This window comes from Crocuta crocuta, unplaced genomic scaffold (genome assembly GCF_008692635.1).
Source record: "Crocuta crocuta isolate KB4526 unplaced genomic scaffold, BGI_CrCroc_1.0 scaffold223, whole genome shotgun sequence".
Taxonomy (NCBI): domain Eukaryota; kingdom Metazoa; phylum Chordata; class Mammalia; order Carnivora; family Hyaenidae; genus Crocuta; species Crocuta crocuta.
This window is the reverse complement of record NW_027529426.1, coordinates 7341367-7361306: the sequence shown is the minus strand read 5'-3', so window position 1 is coordinate 7361306 and position 19940 is coordinate 7341367.

Here is a 19940-nt window from a genome sequence, read left to right as displayed (position 1 = left end):
CATAAAGTTTCAGTAATGACAAGAGGAAGTGCTTTATTACCCCAGTACACTTCTATGTGACAACTATACCCCATATTTAACACTCAAATGTGAAAAATAAAAGGCATAAGCCCTAAAGTAAGTAATTCCCAGAAATTCTATTCTATATGAATAATTATCCTCCTTATTTTTAAATATTACTATTTTTGCAAAATAGTATACTTTTGGAAATAACTTTATTAAATCTCAGGTTAGGATTCATACACTCTCGAATTGTATTTAAGAGTCCCTTATGGCTTGCCTCCTTCTCTGTTTTTACACTATTTTATTTTTCCTTCCCTTCCTCTGTGTTCATCTGTTTTGTTTCTTAAATTTCACAAGTGAGTGGTATCATAGGATATTCGTCTTTCTCTCACCTACTTATTTTGCTGTTAGCTGAGAGCCTGATGCGAGGTTCAATCTCACAACCATGAGAACACAACCTGAACCAAAACCAAGAATCTGACACTTAAACAACTAAGCCACTCAGGCACTCCTGTGCTATAGTACTGTTAACTGCAGTCACCATGCTAACATTATATCCCCAGAACTTATTCAACTGATAGATGGAAGTTAGTACCGTTTGACCAACATCCTCCCATCTCCCCCAACCCCTAGCCTCTGGCAACCACCAACCTACTTCCTGTCCCAACTCTTTGTTTCTATAGGCTTGATTGTTAAGACTCCATATAGTCTAGTACAACTTCACAGAAAATAGACATTCTTTATTGGAAAAAAAATCAACCAAATTTAACTTACTTTCTTGTTTGAAAACAATAGCTCCCTTAATGGGAATAATTAAGACATCAGCATCAAAGCACTTCACATTTAAAAAAATGTCATATTTCCATTGTTTGACCATTCTTTTAATCTTCATACAAAATTGAATGTTATTCAGAAATGTTTACATTTCTGTTTGCACAAAGATGCAAATGAAGCATATCATAGTAGTTATGTGATACACATTTTGACATTAAAAATGGAGTTCTATGAATCTTTAATTAAATTCACCAACATTGAACAAAACATCTTCACTGCAGCCTTCATGTTTAATTTTCTTTGTTTCTTTTCGAATTTTTCTTTTAAAATATATCCGATTATGTAATGTATGAAAAATTTGAATAAATAATACTCATTTTAATATTCATATCTCTGTACATTCAACAATTTAAAGAGGATATGACATGTTTTATAGCCCTCTACTTGATGCTTATTGAAATAATACAGTAGTATTCTTATGAACAAAAGCACACAGAAAATGCTAACTTTAATTATAGCATTATTCTTAAAAAAACAGCGTTGATTGGGGCGCCTGGGTGGCTCAGTCAGTTAAGTGTCCGACTTAGGCTCAGGTCATGATCTCACAGTCTGTGTGTTCGAGCCCCGCGTCGTGCTCTGTGCTGACAGCTCAGAGCCTGGAGCCCGCTTCAGATTCTGTGTCTCCCTCTTTCTCTCTCTGCCCCTCCCCCACTCGCTCTCTGTCTCTCAAAATAAAATAAAGTCATAAAAAATTAAAAAGAAAAATGTTGAGGAAATTTCCTCTCTTTTAATATTCATTTTAAAAATAAAGTGTTGGTGCACCTGGGTGGCCCAGTCTGTTAGGCCTCCGGCTTTGGCTGGGGTCATGATCTCACGGTTTGTGAGTTCAAGCTCTATGTCCAGCTCTGTGCTGACAGCTCGGAGCCTGGAGCCTGCTTTGGATTCGGTGTCTCCCTCTCTCTTTCTGCTCCTCCCCTGTTCACTGTCTCTATCTCTCTCAAAAGTAAATAAATTAAAAAAAAAACAGCTAATATGCTAAATTAAAAAAAAATAAAGCGTTAAGTTTTTGAAATTTGACAATATAGCTGAACTGTTATTGGTTTTAAGTGACTTGGACCCCATTTTTTTCCCTTCTTATTCTAATAAACTGATGTCAAAATATGTAAAAGCAAACATAGTCATTAATGCTAATAAGTAGGTTCTTCGAAGTGATGACAAAGAAAGATTCTAATTTGTATTCAGCTACAATTTTGACAGAAAGCTGGGTTTTTGTAGAACTAATTTCAGAAGAAAAGCCTGATGTACTTATTATGGTATAGATTCATCAGGGAAGAAAATGGCAAGCTACTGCCATGTCTTTAAGTATAAATAGTATCAAGATTGTAGATCTTATTGGGCTCTTAGATGCTTATCAAGTTTGCAGATCTTCTTGTGCTCTTTTAAGGAAAGAGTAGAACCTTCTGACTTGAGGTAGCCTCCTGAAGTGTAGCATTCTTCATTGCTCAGAAACTTTATACTTATTTTCTTAAATTAATCATATTAATTATAGTCACTATAGTATTAGACCCACGGGTATATAAAAATGTGTATTATTTTTTCTAAACATATTCTTCCATAAAATGTTCTCCTTTATTAAAATGTCTTAACAGTTTCGAAAGGATATTGAAAACAGGACATTTTAATAGAATTAAAAAGAAAAGCAGATAGATGAAATTTTGGCACTGCACTTGTTTACACATATATTTCATGGTTGCCCTATGTTTTCAAGCACTCCTTTTGTCCCTGGTACTGGTGCCTTGCTACTGCTAAGGTTAAATAAGCTTATTTATATATTGCTTTTAAATTTTAATTAAAAAAGGGGGAGGGGTGGCAGCGCCTTGGGAGGCTCAGTTGGTTAAGCATCTGACTTCAGATCAAGTCATGATCTTTCAGTTGGTGAGTTCAAACCTGGTGTTGGTCTCTGTGCTGACAGCTGAGAGCCTGGAGTCTGTTTCAGATTCTGTGTCTCTCTCTGTTCCTCCCCTGCTCACACTCCATCTCTCTCTCAAAAATAAATAAAGTTTAAAAAATTAATTACATATTGCTGTCATTTATTTTAAAAGACGGTAGAATCTGTTATGAGCTCCAAAAGTGAAGTGATATAACTTGCAAGTTATTTCGGCTGCAAGAGAACAGACCACTCTCTCACTTTCACCTGAGTTGAAAACAACTACATTAATAGAAAAATTCTGCTGGTACAAGGGAAAAAAACTCTGTAATCCTCATACAATAGTGAGCGTGTGCTACTTTTCATTAGGCAGAGGGACATTGCTTTATTTAGTGTTCAGAGTCATACCATCAGAAGTAGTTCTATCCACTTTACAAAAATAGAAGCACTGACATTTATTCAGAGAAGTTAGGCACAATGTCCAGGTTATTCAGAAAGAAGAGAAGGATGAGAATCCAAATCCAGACCTGCTGGTTCCTCAACCGCATGTTAGCTTTAATGTCGCCAATATGAAGAGAATAGCTATGAAGCTCTATAGGTTGTTACAGAGGATCCAGCACCCTAGGAAGGATGATTTAACATCTGAGATAGCAGAATGAGGGAGTAAGAGAAGCTCAGATGATGGGGCTTTTAGGATTGAATCAGAGCCAGCTGAGCCAATGACATTCCTCATGTACTAATTTCAAGATATCAAGATATCTCCCTCTTCTGGACTCCCATCCTCCTCCTCTTCCTCTTCCTCCTCACTGGCTTCCCCAAGTGATTTTTTATTGTTATCATAGAAGTTCTCCAAGTACATGCAGCTCTGTCCATGGAATATACCTTGATAGATTTTTTTTTCTTCTATGTCTACAGCCAGGGATAGTATAGCCAGCCTCTACTAACAGATCAAATGTGCTCATACTGACCTATACTTGTCTTGAAGAATATACAGCTGGGCCACAGTGGTGTCATGAAAGGCCATGGGTTTGATCTCTCTTGCTTCAGTAGAACCTGAATTCCCTTAAATCTGATGAGCTTCAATTTCACCAACATTAAATATGTTACAATATTACCTACTTAACAAGACTGTTGCAAGAATTGAGGAAGATCATATTAATCAAATAGCTCATAATTTATGCTTAGTAAAATGTTTATGAAATTTTCATGTTTAATCCAATATTTTCCCAACTCACCCACAATTCTTTCTAAGGACTGACATTTTTTGTTTTTTGGTTTTTGGGGTTTTTTTGAGCCCTTATTCAGGACAATGTCAAAAATATTAGAAAATTTTGCTGGAAGAAAGACCTCTAGCCATGGTAATAACATACTACCTTTTTATTATTTACAATGTGCTCATTTTCTTTATATTCTTTATCCTTGGGAAACCTACAGGCACATTAAAATCATCAAACTCTTCTTTGAGAATTGTAAAGATTTTCATTGTCTCCTTCACTGCTATAAAACACAAATAACTATAGTAGATGTGCACAACTTTTTAACTCTTTATCTCTAGCATATATAAAAAATGAGTAGGACTCAAAAATAGCTTATGAGTATGGTCATTTTTCAAAGTTCCTTTCCCAAAGCCATATTATTGTATAGTAATTGATTAAACTGAGAATCTGTCATTTCTTATTCGATAATGACCTTGCTCTTCTTCCCTCTCCAGCATCCAGTCTATTTGAAGAAAGCTTGCCTTGCCTAGTGCTTTTACAGTTAAAGCTGATGGATTCGGTACAGATTGTCCAAGTCATTTTATCTTTACTTACAAAGGAAACCTACTGGGTGATGGAACGATGGTTGGTAACACTAACAGCACACTCCATTTGTAGTTATTAAACACTCAGCAGGCTCCTCACCACACTGACATTTGTTCCCCAGTCAAGGCTCCTGTTTGACATGGTCCCACTGTGTAAGGTGCCATTTACTGAAAATGAGAATTCAGCTTGGATAATTAATAAATGTCATGATGCTCTTAAACAAATGATTCACTTGATATATGAAAAAATAAAATGCACAATCCAAGGACAAACAACATGAGTTCTCTTGCTTGGCATTTAAAAGTTTGTAAAGGCTTAACTGGACATCTGGCCCTGTCTTTTTCTTAATACAAAATCCCAAAGAGGTGGTAAGAAGGTGTGAGTCTGGATTAGCATATCAAAAGACATAAACTCACAAGACCCACTTATAATAAGAGCTATACTGACTTTGTGATGCAATGTACTAGATACTACTCTAAGAATTTCACATGTAATAATTCAATAAAACAAACTGAAAAAATAGGAACTCATGATTTATGTTTAATAGACATGGAAACTAGTACAACGAGGTTAAATAATTTATTTAATATTGCATAAATGTTGAGTGACAAATTGTAGGCAAATAAATTATTACCCAAAGATGTTTACATCCTAATCTCTGGAATTTGTAAGGCAATGTTCAATAGATGGCAAGTGGGAGTTAAAATTGCATATGGATTAGAGAGGCTAGTGTTTTAGTTTCAAGAGATGGAGATTATGGGGCACCTGGGTGGCTCAATCAATTAAATGTCCAAGTCTTCGATTTGGCTCAGGTCATGATCTCACAACCTGGAGTTAAATCCATACATGGAGCTCTGCACTAACATTGCAGAGCCTTCTTCGGTTTCTCTGTCTCCCTCTCTCTCTGCCCCTTCCTCTCTCACACTTTCTCTCTGTCTCTATAAATCCATAAACATTAATATTAAAAAAGAGAGAGAGATTATTGTGGATTATTCAGGTAGGCCCAATATAATCACAAAGATCTTTTTTAAAAGGAGCAGGAAGAGGAAGAAGAGTCACTGTCAGAATGATGCCATGTGAGAAAGACTCATCCAGCCATTGATAGCCTAGGAGATGACAGGTGGCCATGAGCCAAGGAACACAATCAACCCCTTAAAGCTGGAAAAGACACAGAAATGGACTTTCCCTATAATCTCCATAAAGAATGAAGCCTTGTTAGCACTTTGACTTTAACCCAGTAAGACTCATGTCAAACCTCTGACCTCCAGACTGTATGATGATAAATTTGTGTTGTTTTATGCCACTAAGAATATGGTGATTTTTTTATAGCAGCAATAGAAAACTAATGTGCAAAATAAAAGCTTCATTTATTTATTCTTTTGTTCATGAAATTTTTCTTAAATTCCTGTAATATATTAAACCTTTGTTAAATTCCTATAATTGTTCTAGTTCCTAAGGATACATCACTGAACAAAACAAGTAAAAATTTTATTCTCGTGGAGTTGACATTTTGTTGGATGTAAGGCAGAGGAAACTAAAGCCAGGTACCCAAATTCCAAGTGACTCATGTTATGTTATCCAATCTCCAATAAATGTTGGAATGCATGGTACCCTGATCTAAAACTTAGAAGTTGTATTTAAGAATTAAAATACTTTAGGAAATAGAAATATGTTTATATCTTTTTACAATGTTGTGCCTGAATTGAGAGTCCCAGAGACCTCCAAGGAGCCGGCACTGATGCAAATACAAAAGGGTCTTTATTACAAGCTCGAGCAGGAGCTCACCCACTTACCGGTGTCATGGCAGTAAGGTGAAGTGAAGAACAATAGCAAATAAGGTTTTTAAAGAGTAAGAGATGGGGGTGTTACAGTACACATAGCATCATCACATAAGCACCAATTACAATTGTACAGCAGCACCCCTGGTAACAGCTTTGACCATTCAGTATCTGTGAGGTGTTCATTACTTTTGGTGGGACCCAATCATGACTTTTGAGAATCCCTTGAAAATGACCAATTATGAGGTGAGTTCAAAGGGCCCACATGGGGTTCAGGCAAGCGGTGAGAAATTGGGTAGTTTGTATCTGCAGTTCCCAGCCTTGACTCAGACCATAGGAATGTTTTTTTGATTAACTGAACTGAGGGTGGTCCGAGGGTGGCTTTAGCCTTGAACAGTCTGAGGCTTTTCCTGGAACTGGGACTGGGGCTATGTGCAGCCCAAGGTTTCTATTAATGGAGGACTTAATTTTTGGCTCTTCAAAAACAGACTTAGAATCCCCTACCATTACATATTTAGCTCCTCTGGTTGATTTCACTATCTTGGTTTTGTTTCTGCTGAAGCAGATACCAGGGGGATAAAGAAAGTAACTCTTAAAAATTCACTTTGGAATTGATTTTAAGAAATGTTCTGAACAAATGTAACTTATTTGAATATACTGTGGCAGGTAATGTCAACCACTGATTTTATGGAGACATAAAATCATGGATTTTGAAAATATGGAACAAATACATCTGTATTATAACAAAAAGAAGAAAGCTGAGTTTGTTTCTTAAATGGCATGAAAACTTGAAACCTATCTTGATGATAAATTTGATGAGATTATTATATTTTAAGTATTACAGAAGTGATGAAATTTCATCCTGAGGCAGTTATTTTATGGGTCATATTTCTGAACATGCTGCAAACCTCATAAATCATGGGAATTCAATTTTAACTATACCTAATTATCTCTGGATTACCATTTTATTTTCATATAATGCCATGAAAATTGTTGTGTGTTTGAAAAACTTACACCATTCAATAAGTGAAAATGTATTTTATGGAAAGAGAAGCCCTGATAAAAGATATATTCATGCAGAATCTCAAAATATCACAAGTCATAAACAACTACAAGTGTTGGAAGCTTTTCTCTTAGCTCACACAAATGTAGTCATTTGAAAATAATCAATTTACTATATTGAGTCTTCAATAGTCAATTCAAAGTTTTTAGCCANATTCTCTTCTTAGTACTTTCCCTTACAGAGGTCAGTTGTTTAAACCTGAGGGAAAAATGTATTTATACAATATTGCTAATCAAAATTTAACACATAAAGTGAAAAACATGGTTTGTAAGTGACTCTTTAAATAGGCACCTGACTCTTTAAATAAAGTATAAATGTTTATAGTGATTTTCTTTTTAATTCCATGGGGGATAGGGGTTTTTTTTGAGCATGTATTTAATGGGCCCCAATTGATTCTATGAATACAGTTAAACATGCTACAGCTCACAGAACAGGCTCCCACAACAAAAAAACTATCCAACCCCAAATGTCAATGGTGCCAAAATTGAGAAACTGGGGCTATAGAATAACACCAGACTGAAAGTCAGAGTTAGGACATAGAATGACAATTAAGTTTGATATGATCTGTCCAAAAATATCACCAACTAATTTTTTAAACCTAAAATGGGTGTAGTTTGCACTGGGGTACTGCAGACTTCGATTAAATTAAAAAGATCTTGGGCATTGGATTAAGACACCTGGATTCAGTAGTTACTTCTGCATCATTTATTTTCCTTCTTTGTAAAATTGAGAAAATAAAACAGCACAGAATTTTTTCTGAGATTCTAATAGAGTGAAGGTATTCAGTATGTGGGATATGTGGAATGCAGTCAAAAATTTTAATTGAAATACATTTTATTTGAGTTCTCCCCAGAGTAGAGCTGGAGGTCAGCACCCGATGAAGAGTTGTAGGTGATATACTGATATGTTTCTTAGGTGAACCCTGAAGGAAGGAAGGGCACAGTTTCAAGAGTGAATCAAAAAAGAAGGAAATACCCTTAGGAAGATATATTACTGAGTCTGTTGAGGTCACTATTGTGTGAAAGAATGGCTATTCTGATGGTAACTTCAAAAAATCCTCCGAATTCTTCTCAGAGTTTTACACCTTGAATTAAGATGGTTAGGAACATTTATATCCAGAATGTCATTCATCCTTCTCTGAGAATTTTCCCCCAGGGTTAATTCCCTAGCAATTCAGCCTTGTTCACATAAGAGCTGAGGGCTGGAAGAGTTCCCTGTTTTGGAGAAGGCCCTGAGTCAGATAGTTGCGGTGTCCATGTCCGAGATGGGATGCAGGCATGGAGGGGTATTACTGAGCTCCCACTGAATGATCTGCCACGGAAATCAGATGTGATCTAAGAAAAAAAAAAGGTGTGGCAAGGCCAACAGAGACCTTTCTACACATCTTTATGTTTAATTAAATATGATAATGTTTTCAATAAGTTTAGCAACATATACAAAAGCACTATAGAGGCGCCTGGGTGGCTCAGTCGGTTGAGCGTCGGACTTCGCAGGTCATGCATGATCTCATGGGCGGTTCGTGGGTTCAAGCCCAGCATAAGGCTCTGTGCTGACAGCGAGCTCAGAGCCTGGAGCCTGCTTCACATTCTGTATCTCCCTCTCTCTCTGACCTTCCCCTGCTCACGCTGTCTCTCTCTCTCAGAAATAAATAAAACATTGTTAAAAAATTTCAAAAGCACTATAAATACAAAATGCCAAAAGATCACATTAACCAAGATTTGTGAGTAATTTTATATTAAATTGTGAACAATCCTATTAAAAATGAAATTTAAGAATTCTGTTTTTTCTGATGATTAATGGATGATTGAAACTCAATAATTAAACAGAAACCTGCAAATGCAAATCCAATAAATAATAGATAGCTGACAAAGATCACTGAAAACTGGAGAAAAAGAAAAAAACTGGGACTTTATCTACCTGTTGGTATGTGGTACTATAAAAGGATGACATATTTTTTAAGCAGACAGATCAGAGTTCAAATACTATCTCTGAATGAACAAGGGCAAAGTGCTAATTAATCTGAGCTTCTGTCTTTACCATCAGAGGTGCATGTTAATATGCTTAGACAAAATTATTATTAGGAATGAATAATTTATTAAAAACTTGGCAAGAAATAAGTATCAAGAACGATGAAGGGTATCAGACTTTATCCTACTTTTAAGCTAACAGGTTAGCCTGTCACAATTCCATGGATGATTGTAGAAGACATGAGCCTTGTGGGTTAGAGATGAAAGACAGTTTATTACTCACAGAAATAGCAGCAGACAGAAGATCAGCATTTTCATACCATTTCCCAGTGCCCCAATTCCCACAGGGTGACACAAACAAGGCCAAATAACACCTGCACATCAAGTGGGCTATATTATAGGGAGAGGAACCCTGAGTTTAGGGAACCCAAATTGGGGGAGCGGGGTGAGTGGCAGATGGGCAGTGAGCATGCTTGCACTGATTTTATCTTTAAACACTGTAAGCAAATCTGCCCTCTGCTCCAGATGTGGGTACTATATCTTCCAATGCTGTTCACTATATAGACATCTTAAAAATAGTCTGGGACAAAGTGCTATCAGTACATTGATCACAAGATGTGTGGAAACATGAGACACCCATGGGGAATTATCTCCCACAGCAGCCACTCAACATATTATTAATTCATTCTGTTTTCAAAGTACAATAGTGCCTCAGGATAAGAACACAATTGAATGCATCTTTCTATATATTCAATTTTATACCAAGGATTACTTGAAAAATTAGGAAAAATGTTAGCCGATAGATTATTAAATAACCAATATAAATGATACATGATGAAAATTGTTGGAAATGTTGTTATTGATAGACCCAATATATTTAGTGGTGGATTTCAGAATTTAACTTTTGTTAGAACTCTTTAAGATGTAACACAAATAAAACGGCTTAAAATCAAGAAGTAAAATAGTGATTCTTAAATCACTGGTAAACTGTTGCATCGCTGAAACCCATCAGGAAACTTGGAGTGTTGGAATAAAACAAAGAAATAAAAAACACACTCCAGACTTTCTCCTTGTCTCTCAATTTTGTTTCTCTGTGGGTATCAGTTTCATAGCATCACTATCCTCTGATCCGAAGACAAAAACTCTGCTTTTCTGTACATATGTATGGTGCCCACCTCACACAATTCAGTTACAGCAACACAAAGAGAAACCTAGATTTTTCTTCCATGTAAAGAATCCAGAGACTTAGTAAGTAAATTATACGCTTCCTTCAGGACTAATCAATTATGCAGAGCCCAGGGATGTGGCATATTGTGGGATGCAGTTTACATTGCTCAAAATATATTTCAAGGTGCCTTCTTTGTAATTTTAAAACTAGGAAAAAGGTGAGAGAGAGGCAGTTCTCAGAATGCAGGTTCTGCCTAACTTAATAACTCTTTCTCATAAATTTCCACTATTCTTTTTAGTATATAATAATTGCTTTTCAACTCAAAATACAGAAAGTAAAAAGCATCCTTTATCTTAATACCAGTAACGGGGCAGGGGGTAGGGTGGGGAGGGAACCAGTTATTTGCATCTCTGCAACCCTAACCTCTGGCACAAAAGAGTTCAACTGTCACTCAAAATAACCACTCAATTTCTTTGGGCTAAGACACCCTGTCAGTCATAGAGTGTGAGTTATTAACATCTAAAGTGTAGAAAGCATTTTTCAGTTTACAGAGATTTATTCTCATAATTGCCTCTTTGTTGTTGGTTGGTGTGTTTGTTTTAATTAGCCTGGGTGGTGAGTAATCAATTTTGAGGATCTTATAAAAGCAAAACTAAACAAAACAAAATCACTATGGCCATAAACACTGTAAATATGATAATAGTCTGTATTGTGGGTCTTAGAGAAGAGTACCCATTTTTGAACAGTTACATTTCTAAGTCTACACTAGATATTTACTCCTAGAATAATTATAGTTAGTTTTACCTTAGTATATCTTCACATCTATTTAATAGACACTTTGCAAAGACTGGTAGTTGCAAAAAACTCATATGGTAGTTGTTCCCAGCCATTTACTGTTAATGAGCAAATATTTGAAACAACATAAAAGTATTGCTAGCTACAGTCCTTGGACATCAAACATCTTCATCAATATTTACCTTTGTATAAAATATTAGCTACCTTTTTTTTAGTTTTGCTATTAAGGAAAAATACATATACAAAATACTATCACATTTTGAAAACAACAATTTTCAACTACATGAAGTTCAGAATACATGGCTCAGATTTTTGCTCTTCTCAGAATTTGAAGGTTACATAATTTTTCTAATAAATGAGCCGTATCATATGATGGATGCTTATAAAATAAGTTTTGAGTGACATTATGATCTGGTGAATTTAAATATGCATTTATTTGGGGGGGTTGCTTAATGATCTCTTGCATACATAATGCTTAATATTTGACTTCTTAGAATAGTAAAATGCAAGGACGCCTGCATGGCTCAGCCGGTTGGGCATCCGACTTCGGCTGAGGTCATGATCTCATGGTTCCTGGGTTCAAGCCCCGTGTCAGGCTCTGTGCTGACAGCTAGTTCAGAGCTTGGAGGCTGCTTTGGATTATGTGTCTCCCTCTCTCTTTACGCCTACTCCACTCATGCTCTGTCTCTCCCTGTCTCAAAAATAAATAAACATTAAAAGAAAAAAAAGAATAGTAATATGCAACAATACCCTAAAAGTCTTTATTTAATACTATATATATATGTTGGGAGCCATTCTGAGCCAACTAGTTGAGAAAACTCCTGGTGAGATTAAAGCAAATTTGCACGGTCTCTTGCCAATCAGATGACGACCGATATCCACACCCCCCCACTCAATTATTTCTGCTTGAGCAATGACCCCTAAGGTACCTTGTTGATCAATATTGGGAGTGACTTGTCCCCTTATTCTGGCGCTGGTGTGATGATTGCACCTTGGGAAGGAACTTATTGTGGGAACTTCTTCTTTTGATTATGGGTACAGACATTGTGGCTCCAGCAGGTCCTGTTTCCCTCCATACTTTCCCTGGAGCTATGAACAGGCTAATGACCCTTACTCATAAAAGACTGACCTTTACATGTACAATTCTGTTTCTACCATTGTGTTAGTCCAAGATGTTCATACAGCTCAACATGTAAATCAGCTAACCAAAAATGTCTCCCATGCCCTAACTATTCAAGAAATAATAAAACTAGACCCAAAGGTAAATGCACTCCAAGAGGCTATTCTATGTATTGGAAATGAGCTAAACTCTTTAAAGGTATGTCTGGCTCTCCGGTACCATAAAGCATATAACTGGAAAATCAAGTCTTGCCCGGAGACAAAGAGCTTAACTTAGAGAGAAGGAACAGATAAGAGCAGAACATAAGTTACCACATATACCTTTGCTAACTGATGATGTATAGCAGCCCCTTCCCTAAGGTCTCCATTCCACAAACACCTTCCCTTACCCTGGCAGCTGTGATGAGGATGGATAAGAGTATCTGCAAACCTATGACTTAATCTTAGTGTTATTAAAATGTGAACACCCTGTTATTTTCATAGTTACTCAACCTCACTATGATTGGGGCAGTTCCGCAAGAATACTTCTGTAAAACCTGTTTCTGTACATTTTCCAAAAACATATTATTATGGAGAACTATCCTTTGTAAAAATTCCATTTTCTGATGCCATGTTAACATTTGACCTATAAATAAAGACACCAAACCCGACAGAACAGAGATGCCTGCCTGGTGATCAGAAAGAATCTTGGGTTTCTCTCACTCTCTCTTTCTCCAACATCGTCCATCCTTCAGGGACCCCTGGACCTGCTGGAGCCGGCCTCCGGCATATATATAAGTAATGTCTAGCCTCTCATCATTGCCTGCATGTAAATGCATCTCTTTACCCCTCAAGCCTAAATAGGAAATGTTATCTCTTTTAAGTTGAGTAATAACTATTCTGCAAAATAGAGCCCTCACTAAAATTGTCCAGCCAGAGGCATAAAAGATGAAGTGAGATCAGATAAGTAGAGAAGAAATAACCTTATGGCATATTTTTAATTTTATATCTCTGCTTTACTTTAACTTCCTCTCATGTGATCATTGGTCCATTCAAAATCCTGATGATATTTTAATTACATTCACTTAAGAATTAAGGACCTGTCTCATGGTTTAGTGGCTTGGAAAAACCACTCTTGGTTGGAAAAACACTTAAACAAACAAGCAAAACTAACAGCACAGGAAACACACACATACCTGTGTGTGCACATATACACATTCCAATAGTTTGTTCAAGCCTCCTAAGTAGATCCACCTATCCACATGCACATTTTCTCTTTATTTAGATATACATCCCATCACCTCCCAAAACTACTTTATTACTGTATGCCTTACCTGGCATTTACATACTAAAATGAATATGAAGTCAAAGATTATAGCTTAAAGAATGCAAAATTTTAGGATAATTTTCTGGGAGACAGAAATGAAGCTGATTATCAGACATATTTTCTTCAAAATGCTTTTAACTAGGTGAAAAAGTCCAATAGGCAGTTAGATATATGGCACAATAAGTTCTACATAATACATGCAATCTATTTGTTGATTTTGTACTCATCACTATATAATTTAAGAAGGAAAGGTGGTTACAATGATTATAGAGAGAGGCAAATATAAGGTCCTATAGAAAAACAATATTTAAGTATCAATGATAATAAAAAAGTTATCAAAAGAAATAAATAGCAGTGTAGTTGAATAAGAAGACATGAAGTTGTAGGGGTGATGGAGAGCTATGGGAAGAAAAACTTCCAAGATTTGGCAGAGAATTCAAGTAAGATTGAAAGTGAAAAGACTGGTAGGTAAAGGATTATAAGTGGTCTATGCAAAACCCTTCTCAGGGTTTGGGAAGACCATATATAAATGTCAGAAATCACTAAGGAACCCTTCTCTAACGTAGAGCTCAGAAGTCAAATCCTCCATGATACCGTCCTTGCTTCTTCCTTCATTTATTAATTCAAGTGAATCATGTAGCAGGAGTGGGCCAGGAAATATACAATGTACTACAGATAAAAATAAAATAATTATAAAAGATGGTTTCTGCTGTCATTCTCTTATTTTCTCTACAAAATTTATTATCCATATCAAAAAATACAATCATGATTACACAGGTGTATATATTTCCAGTAATATTTTTGCATGTGTCAGACTTCTATCCATAAATGTATCAAGCTTTTTAATGAAGTGGTTATTGTTTATTTGGAAATATAGCACCCCAAAACCAATTAAAAGCTTACCAGGTGGAAGCTACAAATAGGATTTCTCCAAATTTAGGGTCTTGCTGTGCATGTGTGACAGAAGAACAGACACTAGTGACTTTGATGATTCTGACTAGAGTGTAATTAGAAGTGGGCATCTCAGACTAGTGAGAGCCTCCTATATGACAACCACTCTTTTGGTAAAAAAAATAGGGGAAAAAAATGAAAAACTATAGCAAACATAACCTTTGTCCCACACACACTATGGTGATACAGATAATGTAGATGACTAAAATGCAGTTATAAAAAAAATATTGAAACTGTGGGGGAGGCAGGCTGTTAAGAAGATCCAGAAGAAACATCCAAGATGGATTTGGAGATGAGAGCCGCAGGTTGGGAGTTGATCTGAGAATGTATCTATTGGAAGGAGCAGCTAAACTAAGACATAAATAGCAAGTAGGAACCAGTCAGACAAGTAAATAGAATCTGTGTGTATGTATCTGTGTGCTTTCTGTAGGTACATGTGTACAGAGTAGACTTTGCATAGAAATTGTGCCAGACAAAGGAAAGAGTCTTAACTAAAGCAAGTAAAAGAGAGAATAAAACATATTAAGAGATATTAGTTCAGTATAGCTAAAGCAAATAAAGTCAGGGAAAGAGGAATAAGAGAGAAGCATGACAGCTTTCAGGAAAGGCCTATGAAATGCTTATTAGGTTATTTTAAATTTTGTCCTAAGGGCAATGGTATGCATCAAACCATCTTATATGCCAGAAATGTAAACACTGTTATATATAAATTATATCTCTCGTTGTATTTAGGCTGCAGAGTTGGTAGTATCTGGTATTTGATGTAGGAGCAGTAGTAAAAGGAAAGTCAAAATGTTTGCTACTTGGCAGAAAATGCATGAGATTAAATGTATGGGGGAAGATAATGAATGAGTCAAACCTTAGAAATATTATTTTTTAACTGCTTGAAAGATATTCTAGTGGAGAAGTCCTGAAGAAGATTAGATACAAATCTGAAGACCCACGGAAATAGAGAGGTGTTTTTTAAAAAGACATTTCCAGGGCACCTGAGTGGCTCAGTCGGTTAAACTTTCAAATCTTGATTTTAGCTTCAGTCGTAATCCCATGGTTTGTGGGATTGAGCCCCACATCTGGCTCCATGTTGATAGCTCTGGGCTGCTTGAAATTCTCTCTCGCTCTCTCTCTCTGCCCCTCTCCCGCTTGCGTGCATGCTCTCTCTCTCTCAAAAAATAAATATCTAAAAATAAACAAGTAAATAAATAAAAATAAAAAGACATTTCTAGAATCAACATATATAGACAGTGGTTGAAGTAACAAGACTAGATAAAGTCATCCAGGGACAGTATATTGAATAAGATGAAGACCTAGGAAAGAAGCTTTACCACATAAGGAAACAACTTAAGTGTCTATCAAGAGAGAATGCATAATGATGTTTTATAAAATATATATGTGTATGTATGTGAAATATATTTTTAATTTTTATATAAATATATTTATATAGTATATATTTAATATTATATATACATAATCAATATTTAAATAGATATTAAATAAAATGTATTTAAAATATTTTAGAAATTATTTAAATAAAAATTTAAATATATACACACACACATACTGTTTAATTTACATTACAAAGGCATTTAAAAAAGCAAATCCTGGGGCCTCTGGGTGGCTCAGTCAGTTAAGCCTCTGATTGCAACTCAGGTTATGATCTTGCAGTTTGTGAGTTCGAACCCCACGTGGGGCTCTGTGCTGACAGCTCAGAGCCTAGAGCTTGCCTTGGATTCTTTGTCTCCCTCTCTCTCTGTCCTTCCTCCATTTCCTATCTTTCTCTCTCAAAAATAAATAAGCATTAACAAAATTAAAAAAAAAAAGCAAATCCTGCCATTTGTGACAATGTGGATGGACCTTAAGGGCATTATGGTATGTGAGATAAATCAGACTGAGAAAGACAAATAATGTATGATATCACTTATATGTAGAATCTAAAATAACTAAACTCATAGAAACTGAGAGTAGGATGGGGGTTAACAAGGGCTGGGGTGGAGATGGCAGATGGTGGTCAAAGCATCCAAAATTTCAATTATAAAATGAATACATTCTTGAGATCTAAGGAACGACGTGATAATTATACTTAATAATATGGTATCATATAATTGAAAGTTGCTAAGAGACTAGGTCTTAAATATTTCCATCACAAAAAAATGAAATGATAATTATGTAACAGGATGGAGGTATTAGCTAATGCAATGAGGGTAATCATTTTTCAATATATAAGTGTATGAACACATTATATATTTTACACACTTATTTCTATATCAACACATTATATATGCTAAGCTTACACAATGTTATATGTCAATAACATGTCAATAAAACTAGAAAATAATCCTGACTTATATCAACATTTACAGTCTCCTTCAGACTGTTATGTAGCTGACAAACATTTAGAAGGACAAACAAGAAAATGTGGTGTCATGAAAACAAATAGAGATGAATATTGAAGAGATCTGGCCGAATATGCCAAATGCTTCAGAGGCATAAGGACAGAGATGGACCTGCTGGTAAGATGTCCAAGGAAGGCTTACGTTACCTTAAGGAGAGTTTTAGGGTCAAAGAGCAGGTGAAGTTTCAAAAGCAAAAAGAATCTGATCAGAAGGTTCTTTTAAAAGAAAGAGAGAGAGGTAGTAGCTGAAAAATTAAATAAGATTGAGTACGCATTTGCTGTGGTTGTTTGCATGTTCTAAGCTTCTTCATTTCGATCATGCTGATGGAAAGGTAACGAAAATGATGGAAAATTTTAGGACATAAAAACGATAGAAGGTACTTCAGAAAATTAAGTTTCTGAGTACTTAAAAAAAAAAAGCTCTAGAGTGAAGTCAGAGTGATAAGCTATAAAAGCGAGAATGGCATTTACATATATGATAGGAAATCAATGGAAAGTTGTATATGCAGATATATTTAAATGTTGAGGTTTAGTGGTTAAAGATTTTCTAACACTAAAAATTAGAAAATATATTGCTCTTAGAACTGAAAGATGAATACATCTATTAAAAGATAGGAAGAGTGGGCAGATATTGTCAGTGGAGGTAGGTAAAGGCTTAAAATATCCTCTGTGAAAGTTATGAAATATTAGCTAGAGATATATAAAGAATAATAGTGCAACACAATTAAGGTAAGACACCATGAACATATAGGATACCAGCCTGCACAGTTGGTTGATTTCCTTCAGGGACTCTAAGCCCCATAATCACATTTGCTCAAAACTAGAATTTGATCAAATTAAGAAGACGACAAATGAACAAAGAACAAGAAATTTTTAAACATTGTAATAAAATAAAGTTACATAAAGCAAGGACTCAAAATAAACGTTTCCTAATTTGAAAGCATATTTAAGGCATCAAAAGTTTTTAGTGACAATTACTGCACAGAGATGTTACAATGATTAAATGACATAAATGTGTAGTGTCTAGCATACTACTAGAAAGCCACAAGCACTCACAAGCAATCAAAGAGTAATGGTCTCTTTCCTTCCTTTAGCATTGCATAGAAACTTTTCAGAGAAGCATGGATCTATATTCTTGAAATGATAGAAATTTAAAAAAGAAACAAATTACCTTCAGAATAAATTCTGAACCACAACCATTGCTCTAAAATCATATTACACAACATTCCATTAAATGCATTACAAAACATGAACCATTGGTGTAGAAGGGAAGATTCTCCTCCATTAAAGTAATATAGATGAAAAGAAAAATAGTTGTGGATGACAAAGGTTTTATTAGCATTTTATAATGTAAAGTTGTTTGAATTTTGTAACAAGGCTCTGGAGAATATTAGAAGATAAAAAGTCTCTTTGGCTTTCAGTAAAATAGGGTTTTTCTATGCTTGGGTACAAATACGGAGCTTCTGAGCTTCTGTTTTTCTATGCTTGGGTACAAATATGGGTACAAGAAATGGTGAGAAAAGCTTCTGGGACTGAATTTCCCCTCATGGAAATAATAGGACATTTGACTCCATAATGGAATGGAATTTTGGTAACAGATCCATGTTAGTTACTGTACTGAAAGCATAAACTTACAAATTTTACATAACTAGGGTACTGTTTTAACATGCTTGAGCTGCTCTCCTATACTAATTTTACTGTTGATATTTTCCAGTTATCTTTGCAGTGTTACCGTGTGTTTAACCAGTTTTTTCATTGTACACACACTCAACATATGTTACCAAGTATTTTGGAAGTCTGTAAGACCCTGAAGACACTGAAAACCTGTCTGATCTGCCAAAGTCCATGGAGAGTCTTGACACCTCTTTGGCACACAACCAGAATAAACTGTTTACTTGGCCATTTCTTCTAATGTAGCATATCCCATAATGCTCACTAACACAACTACATTGTTTTGATGATAGATACACCTTTACTCCATTCAGAGAAGTCAAGGTGGATTCAAGACTCTCGTGTCAAAAGTTTAAAAGCCTATTCTATTCATCAAACAAATCTAGACTTTATTTCTAAAATGCAAATCAAAAGCACAGGGAAATAAAATGTACCACTGTAATTATATTATCTTATTTATATCATTTGTTCACAGTATTTGATTCAAATTTATTTTGTCCACCTATCTAATAAATTCTACAACCTGGTATTTTATCTGCTTTGGTTATTATAAGGAAAACAAACATCAGACAGACAGTTTACCAAAATTTCACCTTTTTTATCAGGTGCAAACCCTGGCTCAATTTATATTGAGTAGTAGAACTCAGGACTACAAATCCTATTCTCTTACATCACACATATACAGAAATTCCACATCCCATTTTACTAACAATTTTGACTGCAAAATAGTGTGTAAGGTGCATTAAAAATTCTAGAATGTATGCAGTAGTGTGTTACAGTCCAAAAACTTTATTTGGAGGTTGTACTACTCATCTCAATCTTACCGCTGTTTGCTTATGATGCTGTCCTCAACAAGGTTACACTGGGGAAGACTTTTATTTTTCCACCAGAGAAGAATAGTATTCAATAAGTTCCTTTTTCCTAAAACAAACATTGAAGAATAGGTAAAAAGGGGCTATAGTGCAGGCCACATCTCTTCTTGGATTATTTTAATACCTTCCTTATTATTGAATCCAGGTCTTCTACTAGATGCCATATATCCACATGATAGCCAGAGGGGTCTAACCAACTCTTCAGGCCTTGCCATTCGTTTATTCAAAATGCTTTAGAGGAATATTAGCTCTGTGGCTGTTAGTCTCTTGACTAACAGTGACAAAAGAAATCTGTTATTTGTTTTTAAACATTCCTTCTATATCATTGGGATGCTCTTAGTGTCCCTATGTAGCC